This window comes from Mirounga leonina, unplaced genomic scaffold (genome assembly GCF_011800145.1).
Source record: "Mirounga leonina isolate KUSES-001 unplaced genomic scaffold, KU_Mleo_1.0 Mir_151, whole genome shotgun sequence".
Taxonomy (NCBI): domain Eukaryota; kingdom Metazoa; phylum Chordata; class Mammalia; order Carnivora; family Phocidae; genus Mirounga; species Mirounga leonina.
Genome location: NW_023270377.1, coordinates 65441416 through 65460100, shown reverse-complemented (window position 1 = coordinate 65460100; position 18685 = coordinate 65441416). Strand labels below are relative to the sequence as shown.

General features: G+C 39.6%; 1 long non-coding RNA gene across 1 annotated transcript; it reads left to right on the top strand.

The window, feature by feature from the left end:
• The first annotated feature begins 5170 nt into the window (after positions 1-5170).
• On the top strand, positions 5171-17629 carry LOC118012386. Its single transcript, XR_004679681.1, has 3 exons — positions 5171-5314; positions 15233-15368; positions 17200-17629. It is a non-coding gene; the product is annotated as an uncharacterized LOC118012386 (long non-coding RNA).
• The last annotated feature ends 1056 nt before the right edge of the window (positions 17630-18685 follow it).

Here is an 18685-nt window from a genome sequence, read left to right as displayed (position 1 = left end):
ATTTACACTCACTTATAGTTATTTTTACATTAAAGAAACCTGAGAGATCATGCTTATAGGAAGTATGATGTGCTACTATTTAAGAGCAACTGTAATTGGGTAAATGAGAGCTAGCACTAGAGAAAGAGGAGTAAATATCAATGGTTGAGTATAGAATGTGATCATTAGGAGCACTAGATAGTGATATTAGCAGTAAATTTTTTTTTAATTTTTCACACTAACTTTTTAGTAAATTGCACATGGGGAAAACAATAAAATATGTATATTTCTTGCTTTATTTTTAGTTTTATTACAGAATGTCTTTCGTTTTGATGTACACATTAAAACCAGTAAGGGTATTTTAAATGACTTGAATACCTAGATTACACTGTATTTTGTTAAGTGATATGTCAATTATTCTTACCTGTCTTATGCTGGAGCGAGATTTTATAAGATGGATAGAATTGTTAGTCTTGATTAGTCAATAAGTCTTCATGACCATCAGTTTTCCCCAGTAAGTCTTAGACACCAATCTATAATTTAAGTAATTACTATGGAATTAGCTTGATTGCTTAGCCAAGAAACTCTTTTAGCCAGTTACTAACAAAAACAACAACAGGATATAACTCCTTATTTTTATTTCAGAAGTAGCAATTAAATTTAGCAAATGACAGATTAAATTCTTTTATTACATGATCAATGCTAAAGCTGAGACCCTATTACAGATGACATTGAACTAGTATTTCCCAGATAAACATAGAGTTAAAGTAAGAAATTTCCTGTAAATAAAAACAAGGTATTTTACATTGTTTTCAAAGAAAATATTTTCATTCAGAAGTGTTACATTTACTAAGGGATATCCTTATTTATACTTTTTACCTGAAGTCACATGACTATATATTTGGTTGGTGTTTCATTTGGAAACATTTTAGGGTGTCATTTCCTAGTTTTGATATTGGTTGACTGCATGATGAATATGGAGGAAAGTGTGTCCTGAATTTCCTTGGAACCATGGGAGAAGAAAGTTGACTAAACTATGTAGATATCTTTTTTCTATATACATATTTTTGTATTTGATGCACTCCTAATTATGTCAAGAACCAACATTTCCATTGTTATAAAAGCTTATTTTTCCTGTCTAAATAAGTTTTCTCAGAAGGGTGGACTAAAGAGCCTAGACAGGGTTGAAATTCTATCCTGTCCTAGAATGGTCAGTGTGAAGTAGCAAGTGAAAAATTGATTAGGTTGGTTTCAGACTGGCCATAGTATTTTAATTCAGGACTGGCTAGGGAGGCAAGGGATGATGTATTTGCTGTGGTTGTAGGGTAGAAAATTCATTATTATACAGACATGCAAAGAATGTGTGTGGCTTTTTATTTATCTATAACTGATAAAATTGTCCTGAGCCCTCAATTTACTCTCAGGAGTAACTGTGGTAGGGATCAAAACTTCAGTTTACCATTCATTGTGTACATCATTTTCTCTCAGTTTACACAATTCCTTTCTAGTTAAAAACAATTTGATTAGGTAAACATTTCGTCAATTAAATAACCCACTCGTTCTCAGGAATATTTGTCCTGTGCCTGCCCCCTTCATAAGAGGGAATCTGGATGAGGGGAAAGTTTAGGATCCATCAGATGTGTGGAGTGCCTCATGATGGTTTTTGTGTTGGTCTGACTCTTGGATTTACAATGGTTGATACTGATAACCACTGACTTGTGCTCAATCTGGTCCAGTCCATGAGAGTCTTGCTAGTGTTCATCATTGAAATCTATGGCTAAGAAATTATGGTTTGTTTATCTTGACTAAACCAGAACTTAATTGTTTCCCCTCAATTATGTACTATCTTGATCCTAGATGGCACTACAGATCCCCTATTTCTTCTGGGTGTGTCTCCCACACCCATTTGTGAGTCTCCCACATGCTTTCTGGTTGGTCTGGTCTGCCTGCACTGAAGTTTTTTATTCTAGGAGTGCTTTGATTTCCTCATTGTAACCACTTTTTAAACCACTTCCCTCCAGTGCTTGAGCACTGTTCTACAACTCTCCTCTCCCTGCCGCAGTATCAGTGTGAAGATGGTCTCAGGGTATGCAGCGGGAGATGGGCCAAAGCTCCTGCTTCTGGCTTTCCTTTCAACTTATTAATATCCCACTTCCTGTGATGTTAACCATGAGAGGTGTGGGCAGAAAACACACATCCAACGGGTTGTTTTCTCTGCCTCTCTTCCTTCCCAATATCACCTTTCCTGGAAGAGAAAGGCTTTCTGCTCCTTCCTTTCTGAAAGAAATTTGCTGATGCCAGATCATAGATTTCCTCTTCCCTGTGGTATATAATAAAATCTTGACAGCCAGTTTGCACAACCTTGTTCTTAATATATTAATGGGAGCTGAAGAAATTTGGAAAATATTTTGCTTCTTTTGATACTCAAGCCTATCGACTAGCTGAAAAATTACACTTTGGTTTTCAAAAGCTGAACGTTTTCTTGTTTTTGGATTCCTACTGTAATCCTCATAACTATTCTGGAGGTGAATGGATGCCTCCAAAATGATTTGTTTATTCTTTCATACAGCAAAAAAATTATTGACCATATGTTATGTGCTCAGCACAGTTTCAGGTGCTTGTATGCTAGTGGCAGAGGTGGACAATAAATGAGAGAGATAGGGAAGGTATTAGAAAGTGATAAATGCTATGGAGAAGAATAAAGCAGAGAAAGACAAGTAGAAGTGTTGGGTGGGGAAGCTGTGCTATTCTCCATAGTGAGGGAAAGGTCTCATTGAGAAAGTGACTGCTGAGAAAAATCTGAAGGAACAGAAGGAGTTAGTCATCTGATATGTGGGGAAAAATAGCAAGTTCAAAGGCTTAAGAGCAGGTAGTGTGTCTGCTTGGAACAAGAAAGTAGTAGGAGATGAGGCACAGAGATAATGAGCAGTTAGAATATAGAGGGCCTTGTAAGTCAGAGTTGGACTTTGATTTTTACTCAGGGTGGGTCAGGAAGCCATTGGAGGTTTTTAAGTGAGTAATGACATGATCTGAAGCAAGTTTTTAACAGTCTGTAGGAGAGTAAGCAAGAAAAGGAGACCATTGGAAGTTATTGCTGTAATACAGATGAGGGATGATGGTGTCTTAAACCAAGCCTCTGGCTGTGAAGAAGTGGCTAAATTCTGGCTATATTTTGAAATTAGAGACATCGGAATTTGATTACAAACCAGATATAGAAAGTAAGAGAAAGAAAAGAATCATGGCACTGAAAACTTGAAAAATGGAATTGTACTCAACTAAAAGTAAAATGAGCACATTTGAAGTAAGGGGGTGGGTGGATATCCGGAGCTTAATTTTGGACATGATATGTTTGAAATGTCTATTAGACATCCATGAGAAGATGTTAAGTCATTAGCAGTTTGATCTATGGGTCAGCTATCCAAGAGAGAAGTTAGGTTGGATGTGTACATTCTTTACATCATTACCATATAGTCTTTTTTACCTAAGAGTAATAAAAGCTTGCCTTACTTGAGAAGAAAGAAACAAAAACAGTAAATTGAAAGAAGTTAATGGAATGCCTGAAAACCAAACCAAAAGTTCTAACTAATCGTAGATTTTAATAAACGCTTTAAACCTCTCTCCAACTAGAGATGTTTAAGTAAAAAGATTAGAGAAGGAACTTATTCAACAGTTCTTAATAATTGACAGTATTCAGATTATTTTTAAGTTTCAGTTATCTGCGTGACTTGTTCCTTCACCTTCTTCAAATCTTTGCTCAATTATTTCCCTCTTTTTTTTTATTTTTACTTTTTTTAAGATTTTATTTATTTGCGAGAGAGAGAATGAGAGACAGAGAGCATGAGAGGGAGGAGGGTCAGAGGGAGAAGCAGGCTCCCTGCTGAGCAGGGAGCCCGATGAGGGACTCGATCCAGGGACTCCAGGATCATGACCTGAGCTGAAGGCAGTCACTTAACCAACTGAGCCACCCAGGCGCCCAATTATTTCCCTCTTAATGAGGCAAGGCTGACCACTGTATTTAGATTTCAGCCTAGTTCCTTTACTATCCTCATTCCAAATCTCCTTAAACTGCTTTATTTTGTTTTTTGTTTATCAATAGCATTTGTCACTTTCTTAATATTATGTGATTTACTTACGTTTGTTCATTATTACATGGTTTAGCTTGTATATGGCTTTCAATCCTGCTGGCCTCACCTATGATTCCGGGTTTGGCAGAGGTCAGCTGGTTCCCTGAGGGCTTTGACAAACTTCATGAGGTTGCAGCCTCACTCAGGCATGTAGTGCCGTACCTCAGACTCACATCGTAAAGTCCTGTCTTAGGGCTTCTCTGACAGGGCAGACTGCCTTTAGGAAACTGCGGGGTACAAAATTAGTGTAACCTGAAGGTGGGGGGACTTGATCCTGCAGGACTATTCTTGGCCAAGGGAAGCGGGTGTGTTATTCCCTCAGGCAGATGTTCCTGGATACTTTGTACAAAGTATCCCGTTGGTTATAGAATAAGAGTGGCAGTCAATTTATTGCATCCAATAATTGATTCTTCCACCATCCTTCTTTTATTCTCCCTGTCCCTAACTTTTGTCCACTGAGATCATACTTCTAAATTATCCACTTATACTTACATAAGTCTTGGTTACAGGCTCTACTTTATGGAGAATTCAGGCACATAATTTTTTTTTTCCTTCTACCGCTTCAGCTGCCTGAAGGTAGCTGATACATCCTAAGCATCCAGAAGATTGTCTGGCATCTGACAAGCTCTCAACAGATATGTACTTAATTGAATTGAAAGTAATTTGGTTCTTTTTTTTTTTTTTTAAGATTTTATTTATTTATTTGAGAGAGAGAGAATGAGAGAGAGCGAGTACATGAGAGGGGGGAGGGTCAGAGGGAGAAGCAGACTCCCTGCCGAGCAGGGAGCCCGATGCGGGACTCGATCCAGGGACTCCAGGATCATGACCTGAGCCGAAGGCAGTCGCTTAACCAACTGAGCCACCCAGGCACCCGAAAGTAATTTGGTTCTTTAATCACTAAATCAGGTAAGGATTAGGAATTTGTGATTTTTTAAAAAAGATTTTTATTTATCCATTTTTCAGAGAGAAAGAGAGAGAGCACAAGCAGCGGAAGCAGCAGGCAGAAGGAGAAGGCTCCCCACTGAGCAAGGAGCCCAACGTGGGACTCAATCCCAGGACCCCAGGATCATGACCTGAGCCAAACGCAGACACCCAACCAATTGAGCCACCCAGGTGTCCCAGGAATTTGTGATTTCAATGCCAAAGTGAAACTATTGAAATGATACATTACCTAATAGTCGTTGAACTACGCCACAGGAAAGTTCAAATAGGTATGGCAACAGAGGGTAGGTGTTAAAGGACCTGTATTTAGAAGGCATATTGCTTGGGATGTGTGTTACCTGTTATATGTGTACATTTGAAAAATTCTTTAAACTCTCTGTATTGTAATTACCTCATCTCTAAAATGGGGATAATTATCTACAGTTCAAAATGTTGTGAAGATTAAATGAGTTGATATAGAGAGAACAGGGGTGCCTGGGTGGCTTAGTTGGCTTAGTGGCCGAATCTTGATTTTGATTTCGGTTCAGGTCATGATCTCGGGGTCCTGGAATTGAGCCCCGCTTTGGGCTCATGGTCCATGGGGAGTCTGCTTGAGGACTCTCTCTCTCCCTCTCCCTCTTCCCCTCCCCCCACTTGCACACAATCTCTCTCTAAAATAAATAAATAAATCTTAAAATATATATATGTAGGACATACAAGCCATGCAGTAACATGTTCGATTATATAAGACATACATGTTTGCAATTATTATTATTGTTGTTGCTGTTGTTATTGATTCCCACCACACATATTATGGAGACCCAGCATCAAATGAAAATAAGTGGACATCCCCAGACTTCAAGTAAATCTAACCAAAGTTTTCTTATCATTTTCTTATATTTTGCTTGTTTTTAGTTACAATTAGTATTTAGTAAACATTTAAGCGATATAGAAATATATAAAGTTCCACAATATGTTCCATTACCACAGCCCTACTGAAGTTCCATTTTATTCAAGTATAGCTTCATTTGTTTGCTAATAATGTCAGCCCAATTTATAAATGAATTAACCAATTCATGATAAATATTATCATCATAATAAATACTATATACTAATCTATCCTTAGGGCCCCAATGCAAGGTTCAGACAACTTATTTTGCCACTGTGAAGCTTATGGACAAAACATCAAACTAAATCTCAGAATCCTGAAATTTTATCATTTGTGAAATAGAGATTGCCATGCCTACCCCATCATGTTTGAGGGGGAATTGAACATCATAATATTCATGAAGGTGGCTGGCACAGGCTCTGCCATGTAGTTGAAGATCAATAGCACTAATTGAAATCAATCCTAATTGGAATAGCACTAATTAGAATCCCATCCATACCCCCTACTTCTCTGAGCTTGTTGCTGTGATTTTCTTAAGAAGATTTGAACACAAAGTTTTAGCCCAACAAATGTCTCATTAGTACTTGGTGAACAGAACTCACTTTCATGAAAATAAATGTTCCAGAGATGGGTGTTAGAGATTGAAAGCTTTTCATTAACCATAACAGCACCAGTTACAGAGTTATTTCAGCTGCCTTTCAATTTGTAATTTAATTCAGTAAGTCACAATGAGAATTACTAAAAAGCAACCTAATCTGAGTTCTTTAAATTCTTTTAACTTGGCATTATATACTGAGCAAATGGATTTATTAAGAAAGCTGCTTATAAGGCATGATATCCTGATTCAGATACTAACCTGTGATTTTTAAAGCTTAAACATAATACATGCTGAGTGTGATTTTTAAGGTAATAAAGATAAGGTAATGAATGGAACACTAGACTTTGTGTTAAAAAATTAATCTCTAACTGGATGACCTGGACTTAATCTTTACTTTTTAAGTCTATAAAATGTGTGGTTATGGGGATGTAAAAGGAGATTATAATAGACATCTCCTATTTTCTTGACTGGTGTTTTTGCCAAAAAAAAAAAAAAAAAAACTCTACAAGGAAAGTCTTACATACAGTCAAGACATTATTACTTTAGGAATTGGGAACCTCTGGTTGGAGGAGCAAGATGGTGGAGGAGTAGGAGACCTAAATTTCCTCTGGTCCCAAGAATTCAACTAGATAGGGATCAAGCCATTCTGAACACCTACGGATTCAACAGGAGATCGAAGAAAAGAATAGCAGCAACTCTCTGAACAGAAAAGAGACCACTTTCTGGAAGGTAGGACGTGTGGAGAAGTGAATCTAAGGCGATATTCAGGAAGATAGACGGTGGGGGAGGGGGCCTCCATCAGCCGCTACCAGCAAGTGATAGAGCAGCAGAACACAAAATTGGAACTTTTAGAAGTCGGTTCTGCTGAGGGATGTACTCCAGTGGCTAAGCGGGGGGTGGAACCCTCGCTGGGACAGTGTGGTCTCAGGACCCTTAGGGTCACAGGAAGACCGGGGGTGCCTGGGTGCGGCAGAGCTCCCAGGGATCAGAGTGGGGAAGCCGGCTGCAGAGAAGGAGCCGAGGAGTGGGCTCTCAGCTCGGGGTTGCCATAAACCATGATCCAGGGCACAGTCGGGCCACTGCTCCTCCAGCAGGGACCCAACAAGTGGCAGATCCGGGGAGACTCTCCTTTCTCCCCTGGGAGAAGCGGCACGGGAGTGCACCATGGGGATCTGCTGGGTTTGGAGACTCCACACGGAGTCAGGTGCCAGAGATAGAAACGCTCGGTGACAGGCCGGGTGAGCACGGAGGGCAGCCGGAGACTGGGGAAACGGGAGTGATTGACTGCTTTTCTCTGAGGGCTCACTGGGGAGTGGGGCCCCTAGTTCTTGGCTCTTCCAGGGCAGAGATTGGGAGGCCGCTGTTTTCACTCTCATCCTCCAAAGCTGTACGGAAAGCTTGCAGGGAACAAAAGCTCCAGAGAGCAAACCCGAGCAGATTACTTAGCCTGGACCTGGCAAGGGTGGGGCAATTCCACCTCCAGCAAAGACCTCTGAGAACCACTGCGACAGACCCCTCTCCCAGAAGATAGCAAGAACAGCCAGCCAAGACCAATACCAATCAATGAGAATGGCAGAACTCCAGCGCTAGGGGAATACTGCACATAGAATTCACGGCTTCTTTCCCATGATTCTTTAGTCTTTCAAAGTTAATTTCTTTTTTTTTTTAACTTTCTTTTTCTTTCTTTTTTTTTTTTTGAATTTTTCCTTTTCCCTTTTTCAGCCAACATCTTATCAATCCCTTTTCTAAAAATCTTTTTTATTTTTCATTTTTAGAGTTATATTCTATCCCTTCATAGTAGTTAACCTTATTTTTGGTATATATATATATAAGTTGTTCTCTCTTTAAAATTTTGGGATACAGTTTCTTCTAACAGATCAAAATATACCCTAAATCTCTAGTGTATGGCTTTGTTCCAGTCTCCTGCCTGATCACATTCTCTCCCTTTTTTTTTTTAATCCTCTTCTTTCTTTTTTCAACCAACTTCTTATCGTATCAATTCCTTTTATAAAATCTTTTATAATTTTCATCTTTACAGTCATATTCCATCCCTTCATCGTCTTTACCCTTATTTTTGTACATATAAGTTTTTCTTTCTTTAAAATTTTGGGAGGCACTTTCTTCTAACAGACCAAAATACGCCCAAAATGTAGTGTGTGGCACTGATCTATGCACCAGCCTGATCATATTTGATCATATTCTGTTTTTTTATTGTTTGTTTGTTTTTATCTTTATCTTTTTCTTTTTTCTTTCTTTCCCTTTCTTTTCGCCCATTTTCAGGTCTCTTCTGATTTGTTTAGTGTATATATTTCTGGGGTCGTTGTTACCCTGTTAGCATTTTGTTCTCTCATTGATCTATTCTCCTCTGGACAAAATGACAAGACAGAAAAAAATCACCTCAAGAAAAAGAACAAGAGGCAGTACCAACTGCCAGGGACCTAATCAATATGGACATTAGTAAGATGTCGGAACTAGAGTTCAGAATGACGATTTTAAAGATACTAGCTGGGCTTGAAAAAATCATGGAAGATATTAGAGAAACCCTTTCTGGAGAAATAAAAGAACTAAAATCTAACCAAGTCGAAATCAAAAAGGCTATTAATGAGGTGCAATCAAAAATGGAGGCTCTAACTGCTAAGATAAATGAGGCAGAAGAGAGTATTAGTGATATAGAAGACCAAATGATAGAAAATAAAGAAGCTGAGAAAAAGAGAGCTAAACAACTACTGGATCACGAGGGCAGAATTTGAGAGATAAGGGATACCCTAAGACAAAACAACATTAGAATAATTGGGATCCCAGAAGAAGAAGAAAGAGAGAGAGGGGCAGAAGGTATATTGGAGCAAATTATAGCAGAGAACTTCCTGAATTTGGGGAAGGAAACAGGCATCAAAATCCAGGAGGCACAGAGAACCCCCCCTCAAAATCAATAAAAATAGGTCAACACCCCGACATCTAATAGTAAAACTTACGAGTCTCAGAGACAGAGAAAATCCTGAGAGCAGCTGGGGAGAAGAGATCTGTAACCTACAATGGTAGAAACATTAGATTGACAACAGACCTATCCACAGAGGCCTGGCAGGCCAGAAAGGACTGGCATGTTATCTTCAGAGCACTAAATGAGAAAAATATGCAGCCAAGAATACTATATTCAGCTAAGCTGTGATAGAAAATAGGAGAGATAAAAAGCCTCCAGGACAAACAAAAACTAAAGGAATTTGCAAACACAAAACCAGCTCTACAAGAAATATTGAAAGGGGTCCTCTAAGCAAAGAGAGAGCCTAAAAGTAACATCGACCAGAAAGGAACACAGACAATATACAGTAACAGTCACCTTAGAGGCAATACAATGGCACTAAATTCATATCTTTCAATACCCTGAATGTAAATGGGCTAAATGTCCCAATCAAAAGACACAGGGTATCAGACTGGATAAAAAAAACAAGACCCATCGATATGCTGTCTGCAAGAGACTCATTTTAGACCCAAAGACACCTCCAGATTGAAAGTGAGGGAGTGGAAAACCATTTACCATGCTAATGGACACCACAAGAAAGCTGGGGTGGCAATCCTTATATCAGACAAATTAGATTTTAAACCAAAGACTATAATAAGAGTTGAGAAAGGGCACTACATCATACTTAAAGGATCTATCCAACAAGAATATCTAACAGTTGTAAATATCTATGCCCCTAACATGGGAGCAGCCAAGTATATAAGCCAATTAATAACAAAAGCAAAGAAACACATCAACAACAATACAGTAATAGTGGGGGACTTTAACACCCCCCTCATTGAAATGGACAGATCGGGCCGCCTGGGTGGCTCAGTTGGTTAAGCGACTGCCTTCGGCTCAGGTCATGATCCTAGAGTCCCTGGATCGAGTCCCGCATCGGGCTCCCTGCTCGGCAGGGAGTCTGCTTCTCCCTCTCACCCTCCTCCCTCTCATGCTCTCTGTCTCTCATTCTCTCTGTCTCAAATAAATAAATAAATAAATCTTTAAAAAAAAAAAAAAAGAAATGGACAGATCGTCTAAGCAAAAGATCAACAAGGAAATAAAGACTTTAAATGACACACTGGACCAAACAGACTTCACAGATCTATTCAGAACATTCCATCCCAAAGCAACAGAATACACATTCTTCTCTAGTGCCCATGGAACATTCTCCAGAATAGATCACATCCTAGGTCACAAATCAGGTCTCAACCGGTACCAAAAGATTGGGAACATTCCCTGCATATTTTCAGACCACAATGCTTTGAAACTACAATTCAAACACAAGAAGTAAGTCGGAAAGAGCTCAAATACGTGGAGGCTAAAGAGCATCCTACTAAAGAACGAATGGGACAACCAGGAAATTAAAGAGGAATTTAAAAATTCATGGAAAGAAATGAAAATGAAAACACAACTGTTCAAAGTCTTTGGGATGCAGCAAAGGTGGTCCTAAGAGGAAAGTATATAGCAGTACAAGCCTTTCTCAAGAAATAAGAAAGGTCTCAAATACACAACCTAACCCTACACCTAAAGGAGCTGGAGAAAGAACAGCAAATAAAGCCTAAACCCAGCAGGAGAAGAGAAATCATAAAGATCAGAGCAGAAATCAATGAAATAGAAACCAAAAGAACAGAAGAACAGATCAATGAAACTAGGAGCTGGTTCTTTGAAAGAATTAACAAGCTTGATAAACCCCTGGCCAGACTTATCAAAAAGAAAAGAGAAATGACCCAAATAAATAAAATCATGAATGAAAGAGGAGAGATCACAACCAACACCAAAGAAATACAAACAATTATAGGAACATATTATGAGCAACTCTATGCCAGCAAATTAGATAATCTGGAAGAAATGGATGCATTCCTAGAGATGTATCAACTACCAAAACTGAACCAGGAAGAAACAGAAAACCTGAACAGACCTATAACCACTAAGGAAATTGAAGCAGTCATCAAAAATCTCCCAACAAACAATAGCCCAGGGCCAGATGGCTTCCCAGGGGAATTCTTCCAAACATTTCAAGAAGAATTAATACCTATTCTTCTGAAACTGTTCCAAAAAATAGAAATGGAAGGAAAACTTCCAAACTCATTTTATGAGGCCACCATTACCTTGATCCCAAAACCAGACAAAGACCCCATCAAAAAGGAGAATTACAGACCAATATCCTTGATGAACATGGATGCAAAAATTCTCACCAAAATACTACCCAACAGGATCCAACAGTACATTAAAAGGATTATTCACCACAACCAAGTGGGATTTATCCCTGGGCTGCAAGATTGGTTCCACATCCACAAATCAATCAATGTGATACAATAAATTAATAAAAGAAAGAACAAGAACCATATGATCCTCTCAATAGATGCAGAAAAACATTTGACAAAGTACAGCATCCTTTCTTGATCAAAACTCTTCAGAGTCTAGGGATAGAGGGTACATACCTCAATATCATAAAAGCCATCTATGAAAAACCCACAGCGAATATCATTCTCAATGGGGAAAAACTGAGAGCTTTCCCCCTAAGGTCAAGAACACAGCAGGGATGTCCACTATCACCACTGCTATTCAACATAGTATTAGAAGTCCAAGCCACAGCAATCAGACAACAAAAAGAAATAAAAGGCATCCAAATCAGCAAAGAAGGAACCAAATTCTCATTCTTTGCAGATGATATGATACTTTATCTGGAAAACCCCAAAGACTCCACCCCAAAACTGCTAGAACTCATACAGAAATTCAGAAAAGTGGCAGGATATAAAATCAGTGCACAGAAATCAGTGGCATTCCTATACACCAACAACAAGACAGAAGAAAGAGAAATTAAGGAGTTGATCCCATTTACAACTGCACCCAAAACCATAAGATACCTAGGAATAAATCTAACCAAAGAGGAAAAGTGTCTGTACTCAGAAAACTATAAAATACTCATGAAAGAAATTGAGGAAGACATAAAAAGATGGAAAAATGTTCCATGAGCATGGATTGGAAGAACAAATATTGTGAAGATGTCAGTGCTACCTAGAGCAATCTACACATTCAATGCAATCCCCATCAAAATACCATCCAGTTTTTTCAAAGAAATGGAACAAATAATCCTAAAATTTGTATGGAACCAGAAAAGACCCCGAATAGCCAGAGGAATGTTGAAAAAGAAAAGCAAAGCTGGTGGCATCACCATTCCGGATTTCAAGCTCTATTACAAAGCTGTAATCATGAAGACAGTATGGTACTGGCACAAAAACAGACACATAGATCAGTGGAACAGAATAGAGAGCCCAGAAATGGATCCTCAACTCTATGGTCAACTAATCTTTGACAAAGCAGGAAAAAATGTCCAATGGAAAAAAGACTGCCTCTTCAACAAATGGTGTTGGGAAAATTGGACAGCCACATGCAGAAGAATGAAACTGGACCATTTCCTTACACCAAACACAAAAATAGACTCCAAATGGTGGAAAGACCTAAATGTGAGACAGGAGTCCATCAAAATCCCAAAGGAGAACACAGGCGGCAACCTCTTTGACCTCAGCCACAGCAACTTCTTCCTAGACACATCACCAAAGGCAAGGGAAGCAAGGGCAAAAATGAACTATTGGGACTTCATCAAGATAAAAAGCTTTTGCACAGCAAAAAAAAAAAAAAAAAAAACAGTCAACAAAACCAAAAGACAACTGACAGACTGGGAGAAGATATTTGCAAATAACATATCAGATAAAGGGCTAGGATCCAAAATCTATAAAGAACTTACCAAACTCAACACCCAAAGAACAAATGATCCAGTCAGGAAATGGGCAGAAGACATTAACAGACATTTTTCCAAAGAAGACATCCAAATGGCCAACAGACACATAAGTGCTCAACATCACTCAGCATCAGGGAAATCCAAATCAAAGCCTCAATGAGATACCACCTCACACCAGTCAGAATGCCTAAAATTAATAAGTCAGGAAACAACAGATGTTGGCGGGGATGCCGAGAAAGGGGAACCCTCCTACACTGTTGGTAGGAATGCCAGCTGGTGCAGCCACTCTGGAAAACAGTATGGAGGTTCCTTAAAAAGTTGAAAATAGGGCTACCATACGATTCAGCAATTGCACTACTTAGTATTTACCCCAAAGATACAAATGTAGGGATCCGAAGGGGTACGTGCACCCCGATGTTTATAGCAGCAATGTCCACAATAGCCAAACTGTGGAAAGAGCCAAGATGTCCAACGATAGATGAATGGATAAAAAAGATGTAGTATATATATACAATGGAATATTATGCAGCCATCAAAAGGAATGAAATCTTTCCAGTTGCAACGATGTGGATGGAACTGGAGGGTATTATGCTGAGCGAAATAAGTCAATCAGAGAAAGACATGTATCATATGACCTCACTGATATGAGGAATACTTAATCTCAGGAAACAAACTGAGGGTTGCTGGAGTCGTGAGGGGTGGGAGGGATGGGGTGGCTGGGTTGATAGATATTGGGGAGGGTATGTGCTATGGTGAGTGCTGTGAATTGTGTAAGACTGTTGAATCGCAGACGTGTACCTCTTAAACAAATAATACATTATATGTTAAAAAAAAAAAAGAAGAAGGTAGCAGGAGGGTAATAATGAAGGGGGGGAATTGGAGGAGGAGATGAACCATGAGAGACTATGGACTCTGAGAAACAAACTGAGGCTTCTAGAGGGGAGGGGGCTGGGCGGATGGGTTATCCTGGTGATGAGGAGGGCACGTATTGAATGGAGCACTGGGTGTTATATGCAAACAATGAATCATGGAACACTACATCAAAAACTAATGATGTAATGTATGGTGATTAACATAACATAAGAAAAAAAAGGAGTTGGGAACCTCAAGTGAGATGCAAACTAGCAGAGTACCTCCATGAATATGAAGGAGGAAAGAGGACTGCTTAGTTTCATTGCAGATAGCTACCAACTTGAAGATGTGCTACAAACAGTCTTTTTCTATTATAAGGTGATTTATGAATATCATTATATACCCAGCTTAGCACTTTTACTGCTTTTTAAGTGCCATAAACTCATGGGATCTGTAACCTCACTTGTAATAAAATTCAGGAAGATGAGAAAAACATGACTTCCAATCATTCAGCCCTCTAATATGAATTTATTTACAATCTCTTTGACTCCTGAAACTAGCTAGTCCTAATCATAAGTGAGATAATTTAGCATAATCAAATTGTACCTTTTTACATCAGGGCTGATTAAGTGCCTGAGGCAGAGCAGGTACCAAATTAAATACTGTAGTAAATTCCAGTGACTTCATTTAGGGAGAAATGATTATCTCTAAAGCAAACCAAAATACTAGAAGAAAACACATAATGTTTTTGAAAGAGGTTTCTGAAGTTTGAAACAAACTAGAATTTTACTTGAAATAATGCTGAATAATTACTGAAAAGATTTCTGTATAAAAGCTTTCACTAAAAGCATTTTCAGAATAATTCTTCAAAAATATGATCCTAGAATCTAATTATCCCTTTCTGCAAACTTAAGAATGTATTTAGATGATTTAAGGCTACAATGTTAAAATCTAAATGACCCCAAATCCCAGAAATGGAGATGAAAGTACCGTATTAAGTCTAAACGGTTTGGGATGATCATTTTTCAAAGGTGTTTCCTGCCCAGTTTTAAATGCCAGGTGCCAAAAATGATAAGCAAACAGTTCTGTCAATAGACCACTTATGTTCCTTACTCTCTTCTTCTCAAAGTGACAAAGTGCCTTGATTCCAGCAGCGATTCCCCCGTCTGCTTTCGCCTTGGGTTTCCATTGTGACCATTAACTGCTGAAACTGAGCCCAGAGCCCTTGATCACAAGATCTGAACGTTGCAAGGGATCCTAAAGAGGTAAATTAACTCATCCCTGTGCCTCTAGGAAGGGAAAACTGTGCCCAAATACTTCCAGAGGAATAATTTTGCATCCTAATGAGAGTGAAGGACTAAGTAGTGGGAATTTCCTTCAGAAACTTGTTTGCGTACTTTTGGACTATTTCTATGCTAATGTCGTTGCAACAGCAAGTAAATGTTCTAAAGTGTGCAGGGGCGGTGCCTCCCCACACAGCCAGATTAGCACATGACTCGGCTTAGGCATCTAGCTGTTACAGATTCATTAATTTGCCTGAGAAATTCCTTCTATGGATTAAACAACCCCTTGCAATATAACCATTTTTATACATCTTATTTTACATGACTAAATCTTTCTACTCTCAGTATTTTTCCATCTCTCCCCTCCCTTCAACTTCCCTCTCCATTCTTTCCTTCCACTTTTTTAAATGTGGTCCTCTTTCTCCCTGGCCTCCTCTCTACCCTCCACCCTGGGTAATGACACCACTAAGCTTGAAATTTTAGCTCATTACCTTGGCACCATCTTTTCCCTGACCTTTCTGTTGGATGCCAGACCTATTCTGTTGGATGCCAAATTCTATAATTAATGCTTTAAAAATGACTCCTGAATCAGTCCCTCTTTTCCATTCTGTTGCTGCTGTCTCACTTCAGGCTCTTATTTTATTTGGCTTGGATATAAATTAATTTCCTTACCCTTCTCCTTGCTTTGGTTTCCCTCCAGCTCCCAAGTATATCTTATGCACTGCTGTCAAAGTGGTCAGCATGAAGCACAGCTTGCACTTAATCCTGCATTGAAACCTTCACTGCTTCCACATTATCTGCCAAGGCATCCATACCCCTTGACCTGGCTCTTATACCCCTGTTCCGCCCCACTACCTGCCAACACTCAGCGTATGACCCAGTTGCAACCTAACTTTCAAGCGTTACCATTCACTTTTTCCCTTTCACATGGGTGACAGTCTTCCTGAACTATATAAAATTTCCTGAACACACTTTAAACTTTCTTACATATTTTTTTCTAATTCCATGTGTTTGCATTCTTGTTTCCTTCATCTAAAATTTTATTCTTCCGATATTTACCTATTGAAACCTGACTCCTCCTTCAATTCCTAACCAACCAACCAACAAATTAACCAAACAGTAACAGCAGTCACACTTTATCATACTCTCCTAACTTGTCAGGACTATATTGAACATCCTGAATACATAGTCCCTGATCCCCACCCAAACACATACTAGGAAGATATTATTATAACCATTTCACAGGTAAGGAAACTGCCATACAGAAATGTTAGTGATTTTTATCCTAGGCTGCATAGTTAATGAGTGGGATGTTGGCGCATCCGGGGAGTTACCAACTTAATATTCTTTCTTCCTTTTTTTCTGTAGCAGAACCCTGATTTTTATTTTTTTGGAAGGGTTATTAACAGTGTGATCAGCTAAAACAAGAAGAAAGCAAAAAGTACATATCTCAATCTTCCTGATAACATGGAGCAAGCCTTTTTTTGTTTTTCTTTAGAGAGCGTGAGAGTGCACACGCGAGCTGGGGCCGGGGGTGGAGGGAGTGGGGCGGGACAGAGGCAGAGGGAGAGAGGCAATCCTGCGGAGCCCGATGTGGAGTTCAGTCTCCTGACCCTGAGATCAGAACCCTGAGATCATGACCTGAGCTGAAATCAAGAGTCAGATGCTTAAATGAATGAACAGCCCAGGTGCCCTAAGGACTGAAGTCTTTCCACATACTTCTAGCCAAGGATACCTAAATGGTAGTCTGCCGGGGGTTTGGGCAACATTTTCTTGTCTCTTCCATGGCTCATTCTTTCTCCTTGTCCTTTAGAAAGCCGGCTGAGATGGAACACTGGAACACTAAGAAAGGCAGAGCAGAGAGATGAAAGAGCCTGGGATGTTGCCGGCTCTTTCCCTCTCCATTCTTTGCACTGACACCTGTCCAGAAATTGTTGTTGGGTAAAAAGATGAACGTTTAATTCAGTTAACTTATACATTGGGTTTTCGGTTGTTTCTACCTGAGCACAATCTCCAACTGGTGCATGATGGAAGTGTGTTTCACACCTATATTGTGTCGCCTGGATTCTTTGGATTACATCATCACCGGCCCTGTCATGATACACATTAAACCTTACCTCAATCCCCAGCTCAGAAATAAAATTTTCTTCCTTCTGTATGCCCGTTAAATTCTGAGCTACTTGTAGGCCTTTATTATTTCCTCTTTTATTTGGAATTTTTTTTTAAAGATTTTATTTATTTGACAGAGAGAGAGACACAGCGAGAGGGGGAACACAAACAGGGGGAGTGGGAGAGGGAGAAGCAGGCTTCCCGCGGAGCAGGGAGCCCGATACGGGGCTCGATGCGGGGCTCGATCCCAGGACCCTGGGACCATGACCTGAGCCGAAGGCAGATGCCCAACGACTGAGCCACCCAGGCGCCCCTTTATTTGGAATTTTTATTGTGGATTGTAAATTTCTCAAAAGCACAGTCTATAACTTCCTTCCTTATACATAGAAAAACACTGAACGAATGTTTACTGTGTTGGATTAAAATCCATAAAACTCACTGTATAGTTTTCTGTTGCCTGAGTTTCGTATGAATTAGTTTTAATCGTCTTTAAATTTGATATAGACATAAATGCAATCCACACCACACTGATTTGAGCTCCCACTGATTCTGTCAGGAACCAGCACCCTCTGCTCTTCCCGAGTTTCTGTTTATTGCCTCAGGGGTCTGTAGAAACAAGGCCACCTCCATATGGTTCTGCTAGGCCTCCTCATTTCCCCCCTGAGCTGCTGCCTCTGCTCTTGCTGATACTGCCATTCTGCCATTCCAGACTTGGGGGAGGAAATGCTGTATTCGCTACCTTTTCAGTCCAGACTGAGACACAGAACTTTTTCTAATTACTCATTGCACAAAGAAGATGAGGGTATGCCTTTAAAAAAAAAAACAAACAGCAGAAGAGGAGGGAATGATACAATGGAAGGAAAACACAGAGAATATTTACAACTATTCTAGGCCCAGGCCCACTGGCTTCCAGCTTTATTTTCTTGGCTGCCACATGATCCGGGCAGTTCACCCCCACCACCAGAATTTCCACAGCTCACTATGGCTAAGAATCCACATTGACCGCCAGCCCTAGAGAAAGACTAAATATTTGTTTCCTCACCCCACTGTAAGGCATCCTTCCCCCAGGCTTCATTTCCTCACTTCCCATGATTGATAACAGCAATATTAATTTCTTTTAAGGGACACTCAGGTCTCACCCCTAGTATGCCTGTGGCCCTGACTAGTCTATCACTCAAAGTTGGTTTGAT